Source organism: Ranitomeya variabilis, chromosome 4, assembly GCF_051348905.1.
Source record: "Ranitomeya variabilis isolate aRanVar5 chromosome 4, aRanVar5.hap1, whole genome shotgun sequence".
Taxonomy (NCBI): Eukaryota; Metazoa; Chordata; class Amphibia; order Anura; family Dendrobatidae; genus Ranitomeya; species Ranitomeya variabilis.
In genome coordinates this window covers 190,192,115-190,213,447 of record NC_135235.1, presented here as the reverse complement: position 1 = coordinate 190,213,447, position 21,333 = coordinate 190,192,115, and the positions used below count along the sequence as shown (strand labels likewise).

Here is a 21,333-nt window from a genome sequence, read left to right as displayed (position 1 = left end):
CAAAGCAAGAGGTGAAATACCAGTAGGAGTCGTGCTGTAAGACTGAGGCAACATCCTACTGAGGCGCACTACCGGTGGCCGGAACGCCGAGGGAGTATAACAATATTCAGCTTCAAGCAATACTCTAAACAGCGGCAGGACAGTCAGTCTAAGGCGGGCTGTCTCACTTAAATCACCTATGCAGTCTTGGGGGGCAACTTGTGGAGAGGGGCGACTCTAGGGTCCCGGAAGAGCTCCGAGCCTACCCGTCAAACGGGTGCCGTCCCAACCAGAACATCAGGGAGGGACGGAGGATTAGCAGAACATCATCTAATCGAGTTGTGAGGGAACTTAAGAAACAGACACAACAGTTGTGGGGACTTTCCGTAAGCACAGCAGGGAAGGACCGCAACACATAGCGCTAGAAGGAAGGCACAGATTTCCACCTGCTAAGAGAACTCTGGAGGTGCCATTGGACCGGCCGGACTTGCGGAGCCTGGTTATCCGGATTCCGGACTGAGGACTCAGAGATCTTCAGTAAAGAGGTAAAGAGACTGCAAACCTGGTGTCCTCGTTATTTACTGCACTGCACCACTAACATCATCTATCCATCACATCTCTACACTGTGCGCCCCTCGGCAGGGTCACGGACCGGGGCCTAGCCACCGTGACAACCCCAGAGCAGAGACTCAGAGGCCCGGTACCGGGTACCCCTCGGCCCTGCGGCAGTGGGGGCGCTACAAACTTGGCGTCACGAACAGGATCTACTTAAGCCTGAAGAATCAGGTCATGTGTGCCTTGGAACTGTGATTTATTGTGCTTGGACTGTGATTTATTGCAAAGACTGTGCTGTGCCACTTGCCGCCAAAATCCGCCGCCATTACAGCGTTGAGGAGAGTGCAGGAGAAGAAGAGGGGCGTGGAGTAGGCGTGGACAAGCTGAAGAGCGCGAAGGACAATGGCCGCCCAGTCTAAATATTTCTGTGTCCTGAGGACGTGTCCGTCAACAGCCGAGGTCCGCCTCCTGATCCTGTTTGGAGGGTGGAGACCATGGAGACGGGGCCGCCCACGAAAGAGACCGCGGGAAGAGGACACTGGAGGAAAAACAAAAATGGCGACACCAGAGACCCCGCACGGGAATGATCAGACTTGGAGAGAGGCCGAACAGCCCGATGCAGCCCGAGATACGCCGTCACTGCGGGAGCTGACCCTTGCGGAGCCAACGATGGGCCAACCTCCTAGGTTGCTGTCAGAGGAGTGTGTGGCCGCAGCCGAGGCCCGGCGGATAGCTTACCGCATGGAAGCCGAAGCCCGTGTGATCTCTCGGCTGGGCCAGCCTACGGAGGTCCGCCTGTCTCCAGTGTCCCCTGCCTCCTTCATCCAGGCCGCGGCAGAGTGTGAGCCGCGCGCGTCGGGCCTGAGGATCCTGCCGGAGGCTGAACATCTGCGGCGCCTCATGGCAGCGTGGCAGAAGAGACCTCAGCCTGCCGCCCAGGTGGATCTAACCCGTGTGGACGAAATCCCACCGTCCCACTGGGGTGTGGTGGTCTCCTTCAACTCCCGACATGGGAAGGGAGTCATCCAAGAGATCGGGGAGCCACTGCAGGTCCGCGTGGATCGGGAAGAAGTCGAGCTCTGTGGAGGAAGGTATGACGCCGATCTGGAGCCTGGCGATGCCGTGACCTACACCCGGTGGAGGAGGGAAGCGGGTGGAACAGGCTGGGTAGCTCGGGGTGTCCAGCGGTGCGCCGCCCTGCAGGCTGCTACTGGAGTGCCGGAGGATGAGCCTTCTGAAGGGAAGTTGCCGGAACCCGTCCCCATGGAGCCACAGGAGGACCGGGTCCACCGCGTGCCTCTGGGTCGCGCTCGCCCACAAGCTAGGAGGGCATCCCGGCGAGGGATCCTGTCGCTGCTGGAGCCGGGATCGGCCCTTGCCACACCAAGGCGACCCGTTGGCCGGGTGAGGCCCGGAAGAAGACCACCCCCCACATTACAAGATGAGTAAGGTAATATTACTCTTAAAATATGTATATAGTTTCTTAACTGTTTATTCGTTTCCTGTTTTGCTGCTAAACCCGTTTAGGGTTAACTTTTAAAGGGGATCCCTTTGTTGACCCGGGATCCCTATTGTTTTGTTTGTTTTTCTAAGTTTTTTTGCACAAGTTTCCAGAACTACCGCAATCATGAACAGTGCATGATACAAACTTTTTGTAAATAGTTTGCACCTTATTAAAGGTGCTCCCTACTGGTTTTACTTCAAAAAGGACTCTTTGTGAAGATACCACACTGGAACCTTTGTTGAGTACGGACTGGTAGCTCGAGAAGACATGCTACCTCATAGAGACTTGGTCCCCTCTTAAAGGGGACGTTCATGTGTTGCACTTAAAGAGAATAGTATTGCTTTAAGACTGAGAGATAGCAATAATGTTTTGATAAAGAGAACGTGATGATAATGTTTGTGTGAGAACGTTATATGTATCCAACTAGTTAATTGTAAAGAAATACTGATGATGTTCCCTGAAAGAAAGTGACAGCTAGAAGAAGGTTAAATGTTCTATAGAAAATGTTTGATAATGTTGATAGATAACGAGGATAGAAGGTGAACCCTGAGTCCTCCTTGAAGTCATGTAGAGATGGCTCGGTGCTCTTGAACTGAAAGTAATGTTATGTTCTATACTGTGTATAGTAGTTGAAAAGACAGAAGGCTCGGGCTGAAAGGAGCGGTCCTGTAAGAAAGGAGAGGCAGTAGGTCTGGTGCCGTTAGGACAGGCGGTCCTGCAGATTTAAAGAAGGAGAATGTAAAAGTTAAATTGCCTTATAATGTGATTATAAGAAGGTCTTTAGCGGATTTAGAGTGTACATCCTTAAAGGCGATGTTAAGTTATTGTTCAAAAGTTTGTACTAGTAGAATACCCGGTTGGGTAAGCAAAGTTATTTATAGCATGTTGCTATGATATTTAACTATGTTTGTAACGTTCAAGTGTCCGCACCTCCCATAAAGGGAAGCTCTGTTAAATATACTTATTGTTATTGCACTCAACAAAACTGTATGTCTTTTTGCTAACTTGTATTGTTGTTTTCTTCTCAGTCCCGGAGTACTGTGTTTAACCAGGGGGGAGTGCAGCGCCCCAGAGTCCTGGTCGTTGCAGTACTGTGGCTCCGCCACTATGGGGAGCTATGGTACGTCTGATGGCACTGAAGGAGTTCATCTGACCAGGTATCACAGACACCAATACATTTCACAGTCGGGCCTCCAGGGAGAGCTAAGGGTTCTATTCATTAGGCCACTCCTCACATACTGGTAAAACTGGGGGTCAGGCAGGAAGATAGAGGAGAAAGCTGACTGGGTTGGAACCAGGCAACACCTTGTGGCAGAGGGTGTTGCAGGGGAAGATACAGTAGGGTCTCTGTCAGGGGTGGGATCCTGACAGAGGCTTGGCAACTTGAACGAACGTAACGGGACCGTGCCTGCTCAGGATAGCGGCGGTGCCCAAGGAAGGATTAGAAGTGAGATAGATTGTGCTGAGTGAGAAACGAGATCAAAGCAAGAGGTGAAATACCAGTAGGAGTCGTGCTGTAAGACCGAGGCAACATCCTACTGAGGCGCACTACCGGTGGCCGGAACGCCGAGGGAGTATAACAATATTCAGCTTCAAGCAATACTCTAAACAGCGGCAGGACAGTCAGTCTAAGGCGGGCTGTCTCACTTAAATCACCTATGCAGTCTTGGGGGGCAACTTGTGGAGAGGGGCGACTCTAGGGTCCCGGAAGAGCTCCGAGCCTACCCGTCAAACGGGTGCCGTCCCAACCAGAACATCAGGGAGGGACGGAGGATTAGCAGAACATCATCTAATCGAGTTGTGAGGGAACTTAAGAAACAGACACAACAGTTGTGGGGACTTTCCGTAAGCACAGCAGGGGAGGACCGCAACACATAGCGCTAGAAGGAAGGCACAGATTTCCACCTGCTAAGAGAACTCTGGAGGTGCCATTGGACCAGCCGGACTTGCGGAGCCTGGTTATCCGGATTCCGGACTGAGGACTCAGAGATCTTCAGTAAAGAGGTAAAGAGACTGCAAACCTGGTGTCCTCGTTATTTACTGCACTGCACCACTAACATCATCTATCCATCACATCTCTACACTGTGCGCCCCTCGGCAGGGTCACGGACCGGGGCCTAGCCACCGTGACAACCCCAGAGCAGAGACTCAGAGGCCCGGTACCGGGTACCCCTCGGCCCTGCGGCAGTGGGGGCGCTACATATATCTCCTACAAAATTCCAGTATAATGGCAGCTGGCCCTGGGTCTACATCTTCTCTGAATAACTGGGCCGTTCATGGCATCCACAGCTAAAAGTAAAGATGATATGGTATGGTGCATTGGAGTAGGTGGAATAATTGATAGCACAGAGATGGGTTATTATAAGGAGTATCACATTTGCTACTTACTACCCTTGCTGATTGAAGAATTATAAAATTGTAGATACGGTATATACATTATGCTTATATATCCCTGAAATTATGACTCAAATGTGTCTACAACTCTTCTTTTTCTAAGCCTTAGTTAGAATTTGCATGTACCAGGTGTCGACAGGAGCTATGTGCATTGAGGACATACTTAGATGAGTGCTCGGAAACTTCCCGAATTGGACCAATCAGTGCAAAAATTAGACTTCAATTTTGTAATAGTATACATGGGAAAAGCTTCCATGGTCCTCCCTGGTATTACAGCTCAGCCTCATTCACTTGATTTATGATTCTTCGATGTCTTTTGGAAACAATGCTGCTTTGCCAGGACAATCCCTCAACCTGTACCATCAAAGGGTTGGGTTTATGTAAACCTTGGACACAAGTTAGTCCTTCTGGGCTTTTCAGGTGACCCGGTGTAGTCTCTGGAGAGGGCTTAAGGGGGTGTCCTGAAGTTGTCCCTTGAGCAGGTCAGAACTTTGCAGTCTCCTTGCTACCTGGTTCCTTGGCTGATGGACCTTCTCGAATGATGATCCAAGAGCTTCATCCTGCTACTACACTTAACAATCTGTCAAGGTTTGTTCTGAGTCTACACTGTTATCACTATTTTCAGAAAAAGAAACTTTGAACAAGCACACTGCTCAGGGAAGTGAGAGCCATGATTAGGAGAAATCAGTGATTATTGATTAATGATGTTTATGGGATAATCTGTTTAGGAAAGGGTGGGGGTGGCTTAAGAAAAATATTATTGTGGGGTTAATAATATAAAAACGTTAGTACGTAAAATTATTGTTTTCAGGTATTTATCTAAAAGTACATTTCTTTATCTCAGGCACACTGTGAGACTTATTGGTAGTATGGAGGCGGACAGAAGTGCACACTGGAACCAGGATGAATTTTTCAGAAATGAAAGGAAGAAAAAAGTGAAAGCCAGGGACACTTTCATCACTTGCTTATATCATCCTCTAGTCATTGTGGAAGTTTGCTGAATTAATAATTTCATCATTATAAAAGGGATTTCCACGGTGAGTAATCTGCCCACTTACACACGGCATCCCACGCGTTTTACCACAACGTGACTTCTCCTAATTCAGACTTCCCCTGCAGTTTCTGCAGTCAGTGTTGTATATGTTGCCTATGGAGACAACACAAGCGGTGCTGTGAAGAATGGAGCAGACGTGGAAGCAGTAAAGATTGCTGTCTCCATAGGAAAGCAAAGTACACAACGTCTGGAGGTTTGTGAAACAGCAAAAGAATAAAAAAGGAATTTCGGGAAATACGGGAAATAGAAGCAAACTGCAAACAGATTACGACTTCTCTGTACGTGAACCGCCAGCACAAATGATGGGGTCTCGTGCAGCCAAAAACAAGGTAAAAGTAACCTGCCGTGTCACACATGCTTTCCAATATACAGGCAGCAGATTTTAGAGAAGAGTGAGCAGGGTAGATTAAAATAGTTTTATGGGAGAATTTTCAGGATGACCAATAATTTATTGTTTTAAAGTGAATCTGTCTTCAGGTTTTTGCCACCTAATCAGCATGATGTAGGGGCAGAGACCCTGATTCCAGGGATGTGTCACTTACTGGTCTCCATGCTGTAGTTTTGATAAAATCCATGTTTTATCAGCAGGAGATTATCAATAGAGGACTCGTAAACTAGCTGACATGTAGTCCTCCATATTCATGAGCCATGTATAACCCCGCCTCCCACCACTGATTGGCTGCTTTTTGCCTATACACAGTGTACATAGAAAGCAGCCTTTATGTTCCTGTTCACAGTTATTGCTGTCAGTGACAGAGTCGGGAACACTGTTGATATGAACATCAGTTGCTAGATCCTTTTTCTAGAAAGAATCCCAACCTGTCTGACAGCGTCTTTACACTTAGTAAATTTGTTTCTGCTGCTTTGTTTTGGTGGCCGCCGGCATACAGTGAGGTCACAGATCCATCACCCTCAGCAGTGTGCTCCTTACTGGGCTACTGACTGCAGTTTTGATAAAACACCATTTTATGATTTACAGCTCTGCTAGTCTTCTCAGTCATAAGCTCCTACTGTTTTGTCCTCAATATTTATGAGCTCTGGCTATCCCCTCTTCATACCACTGATTGTCAATTTTCTGGCTATGCACAGTGTAGGAAAAAAAGTAATTCAATTGTGTGAACAAGGTAAAGCCCCCCCAGCTCTCACCCAACTCTTCTATATACATGAGCGCTCACTCAACCGTGCACTCTTGTGTTTTCTATGACAGAGCCACTGGCAGACATTCCCCTTCCCCACTGCTCATCATCTCCCCCAACAATCATCTGTCAGAGGTCCCCATATACATTAGACAGATCCCGTCAATATCGGCGGGTTCGGATGACATTGGTGTGATGTGTAGTGTGGGGTCTTTGGACTGAGAGAAATAGCAGATAAAACAGTGACATTAGCAAAACATCAAAGGAGCTCAGCATGTGACAAATCACTGGAATCAGGGTCTCTGTCCCTATATTATGTTTCACTCAGATTGAGTGATAGATTACCTTTTAAGGGTAAGGGTATACCCTATTGCAAGCCACTACATTTTTGATTTCGAAAACCCACTTGAAATACCCCACTGGGGAATTCAGATTTAAAGGAGGGATGGGAGTTCCCCGCTCAAGTCCTACAGACAGTCCATTGATTCCAATCACTGTGGTGATACAGAGGGGAGATTGAACACTTGCAGCCAGATGAACGCTAGGAATTTACCTAGTAGGACATCCTGCAATCATCGTATTGTTAAGGGACCCTACTATCAAAAAAGTAACTTTCCAAATCGGACAGCCTCTTAACCACATAGTTTATTGCACTTTATTATGCAGCTGGAACCAAAGCTAGCAGAGAGGCCATGTCAGGTTCCCTCACATAGAAGAGCCAATTAGAAAATCATCAAGATGGTGAATCCCTGAGCTCTGCAGTGCATTTTTCTTCTGGAAGCAGAGCACGCAATACTTCTTTATACTCACTGTCATCTTCGTTGACGTGTTACTATGCTTTTGCAGGGACCAAGATAACAAAAATAAAGAAGTTTTTAGTGCTCTGCTCCTCAGGGGAGGGACTTGAGTCTTGTCCAGCTTTAATGTTCAGCTGAGCAGCCTGGGATCGGGCCCTGCCTCCTCATCGTCACTGTTCAAGGCAGCCCACTGTCTTTTAGGCACTCACCATACTCATGCACTGAGTAGCGACACTTCTCATCCGTTTTGAGTCACACATGTTTTCTCAGGGCCTTGAGAAAGCATATGCGATGCAAAAAGGCATTGGCCATGTGGGCGCTCCGGGCCTTTTGTTTTACCTGCTTATACGGACTTGAATAAAGGATTGAGAAGTATGATGAGCGCCGCTGCAACACATCTTTATCAATGAAAAGTTATTGGTTTCTTCAATTTTGGAGTTGAGCATGGACATTATTTTGGCTAATTTCCAATAATAACCATGAGTGGATCATTGTGGGAATCTCTACTGACACGCCAAGCGAGTATAGTCATACTGCAATGCCGGTGAGTATTTTTTCCTTTTCCGTTTCAGTGGATATTATCTTGGCAAAAACGTTAAAGGGTTATTCTACCCTTTTTAATTCACAAATGGACCTTACTCCCTCCTCTGGCTGTGACGATGAATGACTGCTGCAGCCAAACACTGACCAAAGCTGGACCATAGAAGCAGGACAGGATTTGGTCAATGCTACCCCTGACGCGCGCTCAACACTTCTTAATACTCATCTTTGCTTTTATGATTGCTCCATAACTAGTAGTAAATAGTAATGCAATGACAGAGAAGACAGTGACTATAAAGTAGTACTGAGTATTCGCCAAAATAGCTCAGGTGACCCACCAGCTTGCCAATTTGTTATTGTCCCCTCTATGAGAGTGAGCCCATGGTAGTTGGCCCCCTGGTTAGCTAAACCTCTGTTCCTTGTCCTTGATAAGCAGTTAAGAGACTTGGCCAACCCTTATTTATTCTTCAAGCAGACCAACAGTAAATGGGGGCTGGCCAACACTTCTCTGCAACATAATATTTAAAGGGAACCTGTCATTCTACCTAAACTGCATGTAGGATGGATCAGATCCTGGTTGCACGATAGCCGCCAGGGATATTATTTTCTGAAACTTCGGAGAATTCCATGAGCCCTGGGATGCTCTAGTTGTTTGACAGATCTCTCGTGTATGTACATATGTAAGAGAGACCTGTCAATCACCTGGAGTAATGCAGGAAAAGCCTGGCCGGGGTCTCTTCAATATATAATTTAACTTCAAATAATTTAGAGAGAAAACTATACCTAGCTGCAATGGTACCGTCAGCATCGGATGTGGTTGGAGCTGCAGGAATCAGCTGACAGGTTCCCTTTAATGCATTTCACATATCACTATGAGCTTTTGATGTCTGAAGTGTGACTGCCATGACTATATGCCACTCCTCCCATTCATCTCGTTCACCTTTAATGTCCGCCATATGACTGCCATGATGCGCTGTACACATTGCCCACATGCCAAGGCTGCGCTCACATGGTCAACCATTGACGATTTCGCAAACAATCAACAATTGAGAGCACCCGTCATCTCCATGTTTATCTCCGTCTTATGGATGAAATGTGATTATTGCACATTTCTTTAGTTACTATTCGGCTTTCCTCTGTAGAATACCAGTGATCACTTGATACAAAATTCTTTTAATCTTCGATCTAACATTTCATAGCAACATTAAGCTACAGAATTACCCTCAATGTCAAGGGAAAACAACCAAGAGATAGAACAGATAGCTAGTACGAGCTTATCTACGAAGGCTGGTGTGCACACAGAAGATCAAGAGTTCTTAGAACAATCCGATCTCTGAATCCAATATTCTACCTTAAAGGGGATTGTGGAGACACGGGGGGTGACGGGCGCCTCTGTCCACTAGCCATAACCGCATGGACCAGGTATCGTCCCACTGAACGCCCGCTCTCCTATTCAGTGAAAACAAGTTGCCAACTATCTGCTGGGACCCGCATCGATCAGCATTTATTACAAAATGGAGTGGCAAGCTGGACACTTGGCCGCCAACTCTGTTCATTTATTATATTGGGCTGCCAGAAAAAGCCAAGCACTCAGTAGCCCCCAAGGCTCTTGCACACTGCCGCTCCAGTCTAATGGGAATAGAAGTGCTTGCTTCTGCCGATCAGTGCAGGTCCCGGCAGTAGGACCACCACTGGTGGACAAGTTATCGCCTATCCTGTGGATAAGTGACAACTTGGTTTCACCATAAAACCTCTTTAACAATGAAAATGGAGGGCCACTGGTACTGGTGTCTTGGGTTGGAATCAAACCATGGGCGTTTGTATATTTGTGTGGATCTCCTCTGGGATCTATGGTTTCTTCCACATGTAAGGTTCACTGGGATAACGGGGGTTACTCGCAGCCATTCCCGAGTGTGGTGGTGGCTCTAGCCTTTTGACAGAGATGCAACACCAACTTTCCTTGGTATAATCAGACAATGGACTTCTCACCGTGGTGCACACGGGCTTAGATCCTTAGCAGTTCCATAACAAGTTGGCCATTGTGATCTCATTGTTGGAAGGTAACATAGAATATTTATGGGGCAATAAAGAGTACACCCCAGGGCAGCACTCCATTTAGCTTTCCATTCCATCTCAGACATGGACCCTTAACCTGAGCATCAACGTCCAGCTGGGTAAGAAATAGGAAGATGTGACTCCCACCATGACCAAATTCTCCCAATGTCATGATAAACCAGGGAGATGTTAGCCATTACAGAAGACAATACCTCACACCATGATAGGCTATGATCAGTTTCCCGGAGACCAAAACTCTGACCGTCCATATTGATCATTTTGAAAGCTTACATGCAGATTCGGCCCTAAAGATATTATCTTCACTACAATAACTGGAGAGCGGTGGGAATTGGTATAACTTTGTTCGGATCTCTATCCTACCCGTGACCTCCGCTATTTGTCCCGGGCCACGGCCAGAATTCCTGCGTGGTATACAAGTCCTCACACCTACATCCACAGTGCAGACCTGTGTATCTCAGCAGATGCCAAACAATACAAAAGCACGCATGCGATAACACCATCATTATCATTATAAATAAACGTTATCACAACATGAATGTGAAAAAAATACGTCACTGTCCAAGGGAAAAGGCAATGGACGACCAAACTTCTTACACACTCCAAAACATAATGATAACTGGTTAGTTAGGTGGGTCACTGGTTATGCATAAATTAGGCCTTAGGGTCTCTTCACATATTCGCTGACATGTTTAAAGAGTGATATTATCAAAACTACAGCAAGAAGTCCGGTAAGAGACATCACTGGAATCAGGGTCTCTGTCTCTACATCATGCTGCCCTCAAGCTAGGTGGCAAAATCCTAGTGACAGATTCCTGTTCAGCTGCCATGATCCAGCATACGACATGTACTCCAGTTAGTGAGTTTCTGTGGGGTTGTATAACACTTTTGGGGTGCATTTTGATGAAGGCTGACCCTTTTTTGGTAAGTTCTGTTTTCTTTGTGAAAAGGTGCTGACGTTGGTAATAACCTACAGTTGCAAAATCTTTTAGGAAACCACGACTCATAGAAAATTTTTATAAAATTTCAAGCAGTTTTGCGCCAGAAAACTACTTAACGAATCGAGACCTAAACTTACTTTCACAAAAATTAATTGTTCTCCTCTTAGCTCCTCACCTGCGGGTATGCCATGACTGTCTGAATGATGGGGGGGCCTCAGCGAATCAGACGACGCATAGACTACCATGCTGCACCTAGTAACACGGGGCACCAGTTCTCATTTTGGCCAATGCTATGTTTGTATCTTGAATATGGGACCAAATCTGGTACTATCTCTCTATTCAACTCTATGGGGTTCTAAAAATAGCCAAACCAGTGTGCTTTTAACTGGAGGCTATGCCATCATTCTTAAAGGGGTTGTCCACTACTCAGACAACACCTTCTCATACCCCACACTTGGCCACAATAAACTAAAAAGAGCCTATACTCGCCTCCCGTGCCGGCGCCGTTCCAGGGGCTCATGTGCGGTGTTATGAAATGTGACCCCAGTGCCCAATCAGCACTGGTGTCACCGTCCCCGCCTTCATGCAAATTGACCACAAAGAGGAGGTCAAAGCTGCAGCCGATCCCTAATTTTCTCTTCATGTTCAATTAGTTCGAAGGTGGGGACAGTTACGCCAGCGCTGATTGGTCGCCGGGCTAACATGTCATAACAAAGGCCCGGGAACGCGAGTGCCGACACCACTGGAACGGCGCCAGTACGGGAGGTGAGTATAGGCTTTTTTATTTTATCGGGGTCAAACATTTAGATCAAGAAGTGGTTGTCCTAGTAGTGGACAACCCCTTTCATTGGTGTGGTGTTGGTCTACAGAGAACTTCTTGGATTCCCTGAATAAAGGGTCACGGATTTGTTTGTCCGGTGGTTCTGACGTTCACTCACCCAGAGGTCGGACCCCTCTGTTAACAATTTTATAGCTGGAACGCCCATAACATTTTACGATTGAAATTCCCCTTGAAGAGCTGAGTTTTGAGCATAACCATATGTGGATGCACACAGCGCGTTCTGCATATTCATCCTGATGGAAAATACCTCTTCGTCCCGTAAGACGCAAATCATTTATTTTTGTAGTCATCTGAATGCACAAATAGTTTTGCCACTGGAAAGAATGTCCGCATGGACCCTGATGGTCAACAGACAAAATCAATGAGCGCTTAGACTTCTGTAACAGATAGAAACCACATGTTCATTCTATTACAAGCCTGGAGTTCATTTCACTTCTCCCTCCACATCTCAGGGCCCCAAACTTCCCCCAAGAGCTCGGTCTAACGTGGCAGAAGAAAAGGGAGCTTTATAGTCTTCTTACTCTAAATTTTACTCTTTACGTTAATCTTTGCTTTGGATTATTCTGCCTAAATACTTAAATCTGCTTGGAAATAACGGGTAACGAAAGAAACCAAATAGTGAAATGCAAGAGGCTAAGCCGGGTCTAGGGAATTGTTCCTGTAAAGAGTAAATATCTTACCACCAAGATGTAGGGGCTCAAGAAGTAACGTCTTCCAAGGAGATGGGTCTTCTCCTGCCTTCCTCCTTAGCACTGTAGCCCTCTGTGCTCATACAAGTGATGCCTGAAGTGGGAGTTCACATGAAGTGTTTGCACTACTGCACTCCTCCCTTCTGCTAAAAGTTGATGGAAGCCTATACCTCCCACCCCACACCCATCCAAACCACACGTCGAAGAAGAGAACTTAGCTAGGCATATTCATCACAGCCCCCTCCGCCACCCTTCCCTTTTCTAAAACTGGGCATCTCTCCAGCACTCACATTCTGCAACAACTGTCTCTACAGGCAGATGTTTTAACTTAAGTTGGGATCATAAGAAGTCGCCTTGGTATAAAGGAGCGAGCATCTCAAGCCTTGGGGGTCACAGAAATGGATCTTCAATGAATTAACATGTAATGCAAATATTCAAAGTTTGGAGCAAGAAGGTGTCATCATCATGTAACAGGGTCACTTATAGCAAATGATGACGACGATATTTAGTGTAGAATTGGTGCAAAAAAAGAGATAAAGGACATTTCTTCCTTTTTAGCACTTTGATGACTTTTTTGTTGGCAGGTAGAAAGTGGTCATACACCCTTGATACTTGCTGGGACATTGATACTACAGTTTTATATGATACATCTTACATAGTTACATAAGTAAAAAAGACATCATTCATTAAATTCACCCATTCTCTATATGATTATGTATAACACACAATGCCATTTGTTTTGAGAAAATCATTAAGTCCATCTATAAATGCTGTTATAGTGTCTGCCATTACTACCTCTTGTGGTCGGGCATTCCACAATCTGACTGCTCTAACTGTAAAGAATCCTTTCCTATTTAGCTGTCGGAATCGCATTTCTACACCAGTTAGACAATTTGTCACTAAATGAACTATAACCTGCAATGTTATGTGTATTGAGGAAATCATCCAGCCCTTGTATAAAAGCTGTTATAGTGTCGGCCATTACTACCTCCTGTAGTCGGCATCCCACAATCTGACTGCTCTAACTGTAAAGAACCCTTTCCTATTTAGCTGTCGGAATCGCATTTCTCCACCAGTTAGTCAATTTGTCACTAAATGAACTATAACCTGCAATGTTATGTGTATTGAGGAAATCTTCCAGCCCTTCTATAAAAGCTGTTATAGTGTCAGCCATTACTACCTCCTGTAGTCGGCATCCCACAGTCTGACTGCTCTAACTGTAAAGAACCCTTTCCTGTTTAGCCGCTGGAATCGCCTTTCCTCCACGTGTAATGAATATCACCTGCTTCTTTGTCAACTGAACCTACTTTTCCAACCTCAGAGAGGCCTCCATCCAGTGTAATGATCTAGTTTCCATTTTTGAACTGACGCTAACTTCTGACACTAACTTCTGACACTAACTTCTGAATATCCTTTTTAAAATGTGGAGCCCTTAACGGGATCCCATTTTCTACATGTGGCCTCATAAGTAATTTATAAAGGTGAAACACTACATTGGAATCATGGGATTTTTTTTCTCTCTTTTATACACCCTGTAGGGAAGGAGGTAAAGTTGTGGATAGCAGGTATGTGTCACCGAGATGCCAGGCCTCGGTGATGTAGGTCCCGGAATAGAATGCTCCAGTAATAACAGGTTACTGAGAGGATTTTTAGTGGACTGGATTTGGGTCCAGGATTTAGGAGCATCCAAAAAAGATTAAGTGGGAAAGGTCGTTCTCATACACTCCAACCCAGATCTTGCTGGTCCTTTAAAAGTCAGCTGGGTTGGCTCTGATGTGTATGAAATGTTGGAGTTGGACAGTGACCACGACTGCTGCCGAAAACGGAGCTGAAAGCAGTAACTGAATTGCTGCTTGGTTGAGACCATATTGTACCTTTGCCTACCAAGAGGAAGGACTTTATCCTGTTATTTGTTTGAGCTGGTATAAAAGGCCAAATTAACCCCTTTCCAGATTAAACCCAAGTATAGTTTCGCCCAGGCCAGAGTATACCCCGGGGAATATACTGTCCTAGGCCAAACTGTACATGTGGGTGTAAAATAGCTTAGGCCAAAATCTACCTCTCCAGGCTACAATATACGGTATCGCTCTATTTTATGAGCCCTTGTAAATGAGATAGATTTTAGATGCCCTTCTTAATAACATAAAGCTGACTTACATGTAGTGGGAAGGTATTTGTGTTGATCACATGATGAAGATTGATCACAATACAATGTGACTGGTAATGGACAACAGTCGTTACAACTGAGATTACTCTGCTGTCCAGTAAGATAAGGGCTTTTAACCTTAGGGTACCGTCTCACAGTGGCACTTTTGTTGCTACGACGGTACGATCCGTGACATTCCAGCGATATCCATACGATATCGCTGTGTCTGACACGCAGCAGCGATCAGAGACCCCGCTGAGAATCGTACGTCGTAGCAGATCGTTTGGAACTTTATTTTGTCGCTGGATCTCCCGCTGTCATCGCTGGATCGGTGTGTGTGACACCGATCCAGCGATGCGTTCGCTTGTAACCAGGGTCAACATCGGGTTACTAAGCGCAGGGCCGCGCTTAGTAACCCGATGTTTACCCTGATTACCATCGTAAATGTAAAAAAACCCAAACAGTACATACTCACATTCCGGTGTCCGTCAGGTCCCTAGCCGTCTGCTTCCCGCACTGACTGACTGCCGGCCGGAAAGTGAGAGCAGATCACAGTGGTGACGTCACCGCTGTGCTCTGCTTTCACTTTACAGCCGGCACTCAATCAGTGAGGGAAGCAAACGGCGAGGGACCTGACGGACACCGGAATGTGAGTATGTACTGTTTGGTTTTTTTTACATTTACGATGGTAACCAGGGTAAACATCGGGTTACTAAGCGCGGCCCTGCGCTTAGTAACCCGATGTTTACCCTGGTTACCCGGGGACTTCGGCATCGTTGGTCGCTGGAGAGCTGTCTGTGTGACAGCTCTCCAGCGACCACACAACGACTTACCAACGATCACGGCCAGGTCGTATCGCTGGTCGTGATCGTTGGTAAATCGTTTTGTGTAACGGTACCCTTAGAATGCAATTGTAACTGGATCTTATCACTTCACTGGTTTTCTCACTCGGTCTCTGATTGGTTGACAAGTGTGAAGATCACTTTCTATCATACTCGGACACACATCTGTTGTTAATGTGTAACTACTGAGAAGTGGGGTAAGATCTTTACCTTATTACATCTTTGGGGAAGTATAATATTTTGACTGATTGAAGTTTTTCTGCTTCAAGTCATAAAAGTCTATGTGTCTAGAACTTTAAGGCCACGTTCACACTTTCGGTTTTTCCCGCGGATCCGCAGCGATTTTGATGCTGCGGGTCCGCAGCAGTTTCCATAGCGTTTACATTAACATGTAAACCCTATGGAAACCGCAAACCGCTGTGCACATGCTGCGGGAAAAACCGCGCAGAAACGCAGCGGTTTAAAACCCGCAGCATGTCACTTCTTTGTGCAGAATCGCTGCGATTCTGCACCCATAGGAAAGCATTGAACCGCTTACTTCCCGCATGGGGCTGTGCCCACGTTGCGGGAAGTAAGCGGTTCAATGTGCGGGTGGTACCCGGGGTGGAGGAGAGGAGACTCTCCTCCAGGCCCTGGGAACCATAAATAGTGTAAAAAAAAAAAAGAATTAAAATAAAAAATGATGTTATACTCACCTCTCAGCGCTGCCCGCGGCCGTCCGGTCTTCGGTTTGCTGTGCGAGCAGGACCTGTGGTGACGTCGCGGTCACATGACCGTGATGACGACGCGGTCACATGACCGTGACGTCACGAAGGTCCTTCTCGGCACAGCATCTTTGGAATCGGAGCGCCGCGTGCAGGGCCGAGGAGATCCGGACATCAGAGGGTGAGTATAACCAATTTTTATTATTTTTATCATTACTATTGATGCTGCATATTGCTGCATATGCAGCATCAATAGTACAGGAGTAATCCCGCAGCGGAAACCGCGGAACAAACCACGATAAATCTGCAGGGATAACCGCAGCGGTTTTGCCCTGCAGATTTATCAATTCCGCTGCGGGATAAACCTGCAGAGCACACCGCAAAGTGTGAACATGGCCTAAGTCAGCTATCTTCTCACATAACTTATCTGACAAACCTGACCTCACAATAAGGTGTTTAAAAATGAAGTAATTCTTGTGTATATCACTCAATGCTGCTGATATCAAGGTATAATCTGTCATAAGGGAGTGTTAAATGGCCTAGGTCAAATTATACACCAGAGTATAATTTGGCCTGGACCAATGGGGTATAATCAAGCCTAGGCAGCTTTAACCTCTGGTATATTCTGGACTCGGGGAATACTATAGTCTGTTACACTGGGAAAAGGCTGTGTTCTTTCATTTGAGCTCTGTTAAAGTTTATGATGGATAATAAACCTTAGAAGCAAGTGTCTGTCTGTGTGTATCCAAAGGCCGCCAGAAAGCTTAATTTCCTATAACCCGAAGATTGTGTTTGCTTTTGCAGCTGCTGCTTGACATTGAGTACTGCTACTTAGCTTACTTGTAACCAGAATGCCCAAGTCCTTCTGTTGTTCTGTAGTCCCAAGTATGGTCCCATTTAATGTACGGTATATGCAGCTACAGGATTACTGCCGCCACTGTGCGTTACTTTGCGTTTATCAATATTACCCTCATCTGCCACGTGTTTGTCAATGCAGACATCTTTTTGTAATATTGTACTGTCTAGTTCCGTTTTTATTATCCTTTTTAGATTTGCATCTTCAGAAAAGACTGAAACTTTATTCTCAATCCCATCCACAAGGTCAATGATAAAGAGATTAGAAAGAACTGAGCCTAGCACAGATCCTTGTGGTCCCAACTGCTCCAGTTACAGATCCTTGTGGTCCCAACTGCTCCAGTTACAGATCCCTGTGGTCCCCACTGCTCCAGTTACAGATCCTTGTGGTCCCAACTGCTCCAGTTACAGATCCTTGTGGTCCCAACTGCTCCAGTTACAGATCCCTGTGGTCCCCACTGCTCCAGTTACAGATCCTTGTGGTCCCCACTGCTCCAGTTACAGATATTTGTGGTCCCAATTGCTCCAGTTACAGATCCTTGTGGTCCCCACTGCTCCAGTTACAGATCCTTGTGGTCCCCACTGCTCCAGTTACAGATCCTTGTGGTCCCAATTGCTCCAGTTACAGATCCTTGTGGTCCCCACTGCTCCAGTTACAGATCCTTGTGGTCCCCACTGCTCCAGTTACAGACCCTTGTGGTCCCAACTGCTCCAGTTAGAGATCCTTGTGGTCCCAATTGCTCCAGTTACAAATCCTTGTGGTCCCCACTGCTCCAGTTACAGATCATTGTGGTCCCAACTGCTCCAGTTACAGATCCTTGTGGTCCCCACTGCTCCAGTTACAGATCCTTGTGGCCCCTCTGCTCCAGTTACAGATCCTTGTGGTCCCCACTGCTCCAGTTACAGATCCTTGTGGTCCCCACTGCTCCAGTTACAGATCCTTGTGGTCCCAATTGCTCCAGTTACAGATCCTTGTGGTCCCCACTGCTCCAGTTACAGATCCTTGTGGTCCCAACTGCTCCAGTTACAGATCCTTGTGGTTCCAACTGCTCCAGTTAGAGATCCTTGTGGTCCCAATTGCTCCAGTTACAAATCCTTGTGGTCCCAATTGCTCCAGTTACAGATCCTTGTGGTCCCCACTGCTCCAGTTACAGATCATTGTGGTCCCAACTGCTCCAGTTACAGATCCTTGTGGTCCCCACTGCTCCAGTTACAGATCCTTGTGGTCCCCACTGCTCCAGTTACAGACCCTTGTGGTCCCAACTGCTCCAGTTACAGATCCTTGTGGTCCCAACTGCTCCAGTTACAGATCCATGTGGTCCCCACTGCTCCAGTTACAGATCCTTGTGGTCCCAACTGCTCCAGTTACAGATCTATGTGGTCCCCACTGCTCCAGTTACAGATCCTTGTGGTCCCCACTGCTCCAGTTACAGATCCTTGTGGTCCCCAGTGCTCCAGTTACAGATCCATGTGGTCCCCACTGCTCCAGTTACAGATCCTTGTGGTCCCCACTGCTCCAGTTACAGATCCTTGTGGTCCCAATTGCTTCAGTTACAGATCCTTGTGGTCCCAACTGCTCCAGTTACAGATCCATGTGGTCCCCACTGCTCCAGTTACAGATCATTGTCATCCCAACTGCTCCAGTTACAGATCCTCGTGGTCCCAATTGCTCCAGTTACAAATCCTTGTGGTCCCAACTGCTACAGTTACAGATCCTTGTGGTCCCAACTGCTCCAGTTAGAGATCCTTGTGGTCCCAATTGCTCCAGTTACAAATCCTTGTGGTCCCCACTGCTCCAGTTACAGATCCTTGTGGTCCCAACTGCTCCAGTTACAGATCCTTGTGGTCCCCACTGCACCAGTTACAGATCCTTGTGGCCCCTCTGCTCCAGTTGCAGATCCTTGTGGTCCCCACTGCTCCAGTTACAGATCCTTGTGGCCCCTCTGCTCCAGTTGCAGATCCTTGTGGTCCCCACTGCTCCAGTTACAGATCCTTGTGGTCCCCTCTGCTCCAGTTACAGATCCTTGTGGTCCCCACTGCTCCAGTTACAGATCCTTGTGGTCCCAACTGCTCCAGTTACAGATCCTTGTGGTCCCAATTGCTCCAGTTACAAATCCTTGTGGTCCCCACTGCTCCAGTTACAGATCCTTGTGGTCCCAACTGCTCCAGTTAGAGATCCTTGTGGTCCCAATTGCTCCAGTTACAAATCCTTGTGGTCCCCACTGCTCCAGTTACAGATCCTTGTGGTCCCAACTGCTCCAGTTACAGATCCTTGTGGTCCCCACTGCACCAGTTACAGATCCTTGTGGCCCCTCTGCTCCAGTTGCAGATCCTTGTGGTCCCCACTGCTCCAGTTACAGATCCTTGTGGCCCCTCTGCTCCAGTTGCAGATCCTTGTGGTCCCCACTGCTCCAGTTACAGATCCTTGTGGTCCCCTCTGCTCCAGTTACAGATCCTTGTGGTCCCCACTGCTCCAGTTACAGATCCTTGTGGTCCCAACTGCTCCAGTTACAGATCCTTGTGGTCCCAATTGCTCCAGTTACAAATCCTTGTGGTCCCCACTGCTCCAGTTACAGATCCTTGTGGTCCCAACTGCTCCAGTTACAGATCCTTGTGGTCCACATTGCTCCAGTTACAGATCCTTGTGGTCCCCTCTGCTCCAGTTACAGATCCTTGTGGTCCCCACTGCTCCAGTTACAGATCATTGTGGTCCCCTCTGCTCCAGTTACAGATCCTTGTGGTCCCCACTGCTCCAGTTACAGATCCTTGTTGTCCCCTCTGCTACAGTTACAGATCCTTGTGGTCCCCACTGCTCCAGTTACAGATACTTGTGGTCCCAACTGCTCCAGTTACAGATCCTTGTGGTTCCTACTGCTCCAGTTACAGATCCTTGTGGTCCCCACTGCTCCAGTTACAGATCCTTGTGGTCCAAACTGCTCCAGTTACAGATCCTTGTGGTCCCTACTGCTCCAGTTACAGATCCTTGTGGTCCCCACTGCTCCAGTTACAGATCCTTGTGGTCCCCTCTGCTCCAGTTAAACATCCTTGTGGTCCTCACTGCTCCAGTTGCAGATCCTTTTGGTCCCCAGCTCCCCACTGCTGACTTTATCCATGTAGAAAATGTACCATCTACAACTATTTTTTTTCCAATACCCAACATAAGAAAAATTGGAGCACAGTCCAAAAATAAGCAAAATATAAATTTATTAAATTAACATATAACACATAATAACAGACTAGGATCAGGTATTCAAGACAAAAGTATCCTGACTACAAATACTGTTGCTGCCAATGGGTAAAGTGCTGAAGTGCCGCAGGGAAATAACCCGTGCGGTACGCCCCTTGAGAAAGAAGCGAAACGCGCGTCGGTGGCGGCGAGACACATGTCCTGATTCATTAACGCCATTGGTAAGCACGGGTAAGAGCATGGGACCCTGGGATGCAATGGCATAGCACGCACAAAATTATAGCCCTGGGTATACATTGATTTTTTTCACTCCCTCGACGCTGGGTTATTTCCCTGCGGCACCTGAGCACTTTACCCATTGGCAGCAACAGTATTTGTAGTCAGGATACTTTTGTCTTTGTCTTGATTACCTGATCCTAGTCTGTTATTATGTGTTACATGTTACTTTAATAAATTTATATTTTGTTTATTTTTGGACTATGCTCCAATTTTTCTTATGTTGGATACCATGTTTAGGAGTGTCCTCTAGGTGCACCTTGGAGACATCCACTTGGGTTTTGGTCTCTGTGGCACCTATATACTAATGTTGCCCTGTATGGTATATGTTGATCTTTTTTTTTTTTCCAAATAGGCCGTACTGGGCCCGTCTTTAAAGGGAGGCCGACATGACAGGGTTGATGTGGGAATATAGGGAGCTGTAGGGACATTTGGATGATTGGGGGTTAACAGACTGGTACAGAAGTGGAGCTGGGGTCAAATCTTGGGGGAGGAGGGGTCAGAGGTGGTGCTGTAGGGCAGCAATGTAAAAGGGTCATCCATCTTAGTCAAGGTAGCCATTTTAGGTACCCCCATTACTGTGTTTAGAAGCTCCCACCACCCTCCCTTTTTTGGTGCTGAGGTTTTACAGGGGTGTTTTTATTTTGTTTCAGTTTTTCTGTAGTGTTCTTACAAAGGTAAGAATCGAAGCTCAGATGAATCACAAATACCCTTATGTCATGCCTTTTAACAATTTTTTTACCCATCTGCATATAGTTTCCCCCATTCCCTGCTTCTGTAGCTTCAGTATAAGTCTGTCATGTGGCACTGAATCAAATGC

At 46.7% G+C, this 21,333-nt stretch overlaps 2 protein-coding genes across 2 annotated transcripts in view; one reads left to right on the top strand and one right to left on the bottom strand.

Moving 5' to 3' along the window:
* The window catches only part of EMP3 (epithelial membrane protein 3 (MAM blood group)), a 51,575-nt gene extending 38,931 nt beyond the window's left edge, over positions 1 to 12,644 (bottom strand). Inside the window, exon 1 of the mRNA XM_077259493.1 lies at positions 12,495 to 12,644. The gene's annotated coding sequence lies outside the window, so the exon portion shown is untranslated. The remainder of the gene's footprint in view (positions 1 to 12,494) is intronic.
* Positions 5,717 to 21,333, top strand: part of ODAD1 (outer dynein arm docking complex subunit 1) — a 346,929-nt gene continuing 331,312 nt past the window's right edge. The window contains exon 1 of the mRNA XM_077259489.1: positions 5,717 to 5,815. The gene's annotated coding sequence lies outside the window, so the exon portion shown is untranslated. The remainder of the gene's footprint in view (positions 5,816 to 21,333) is intronic.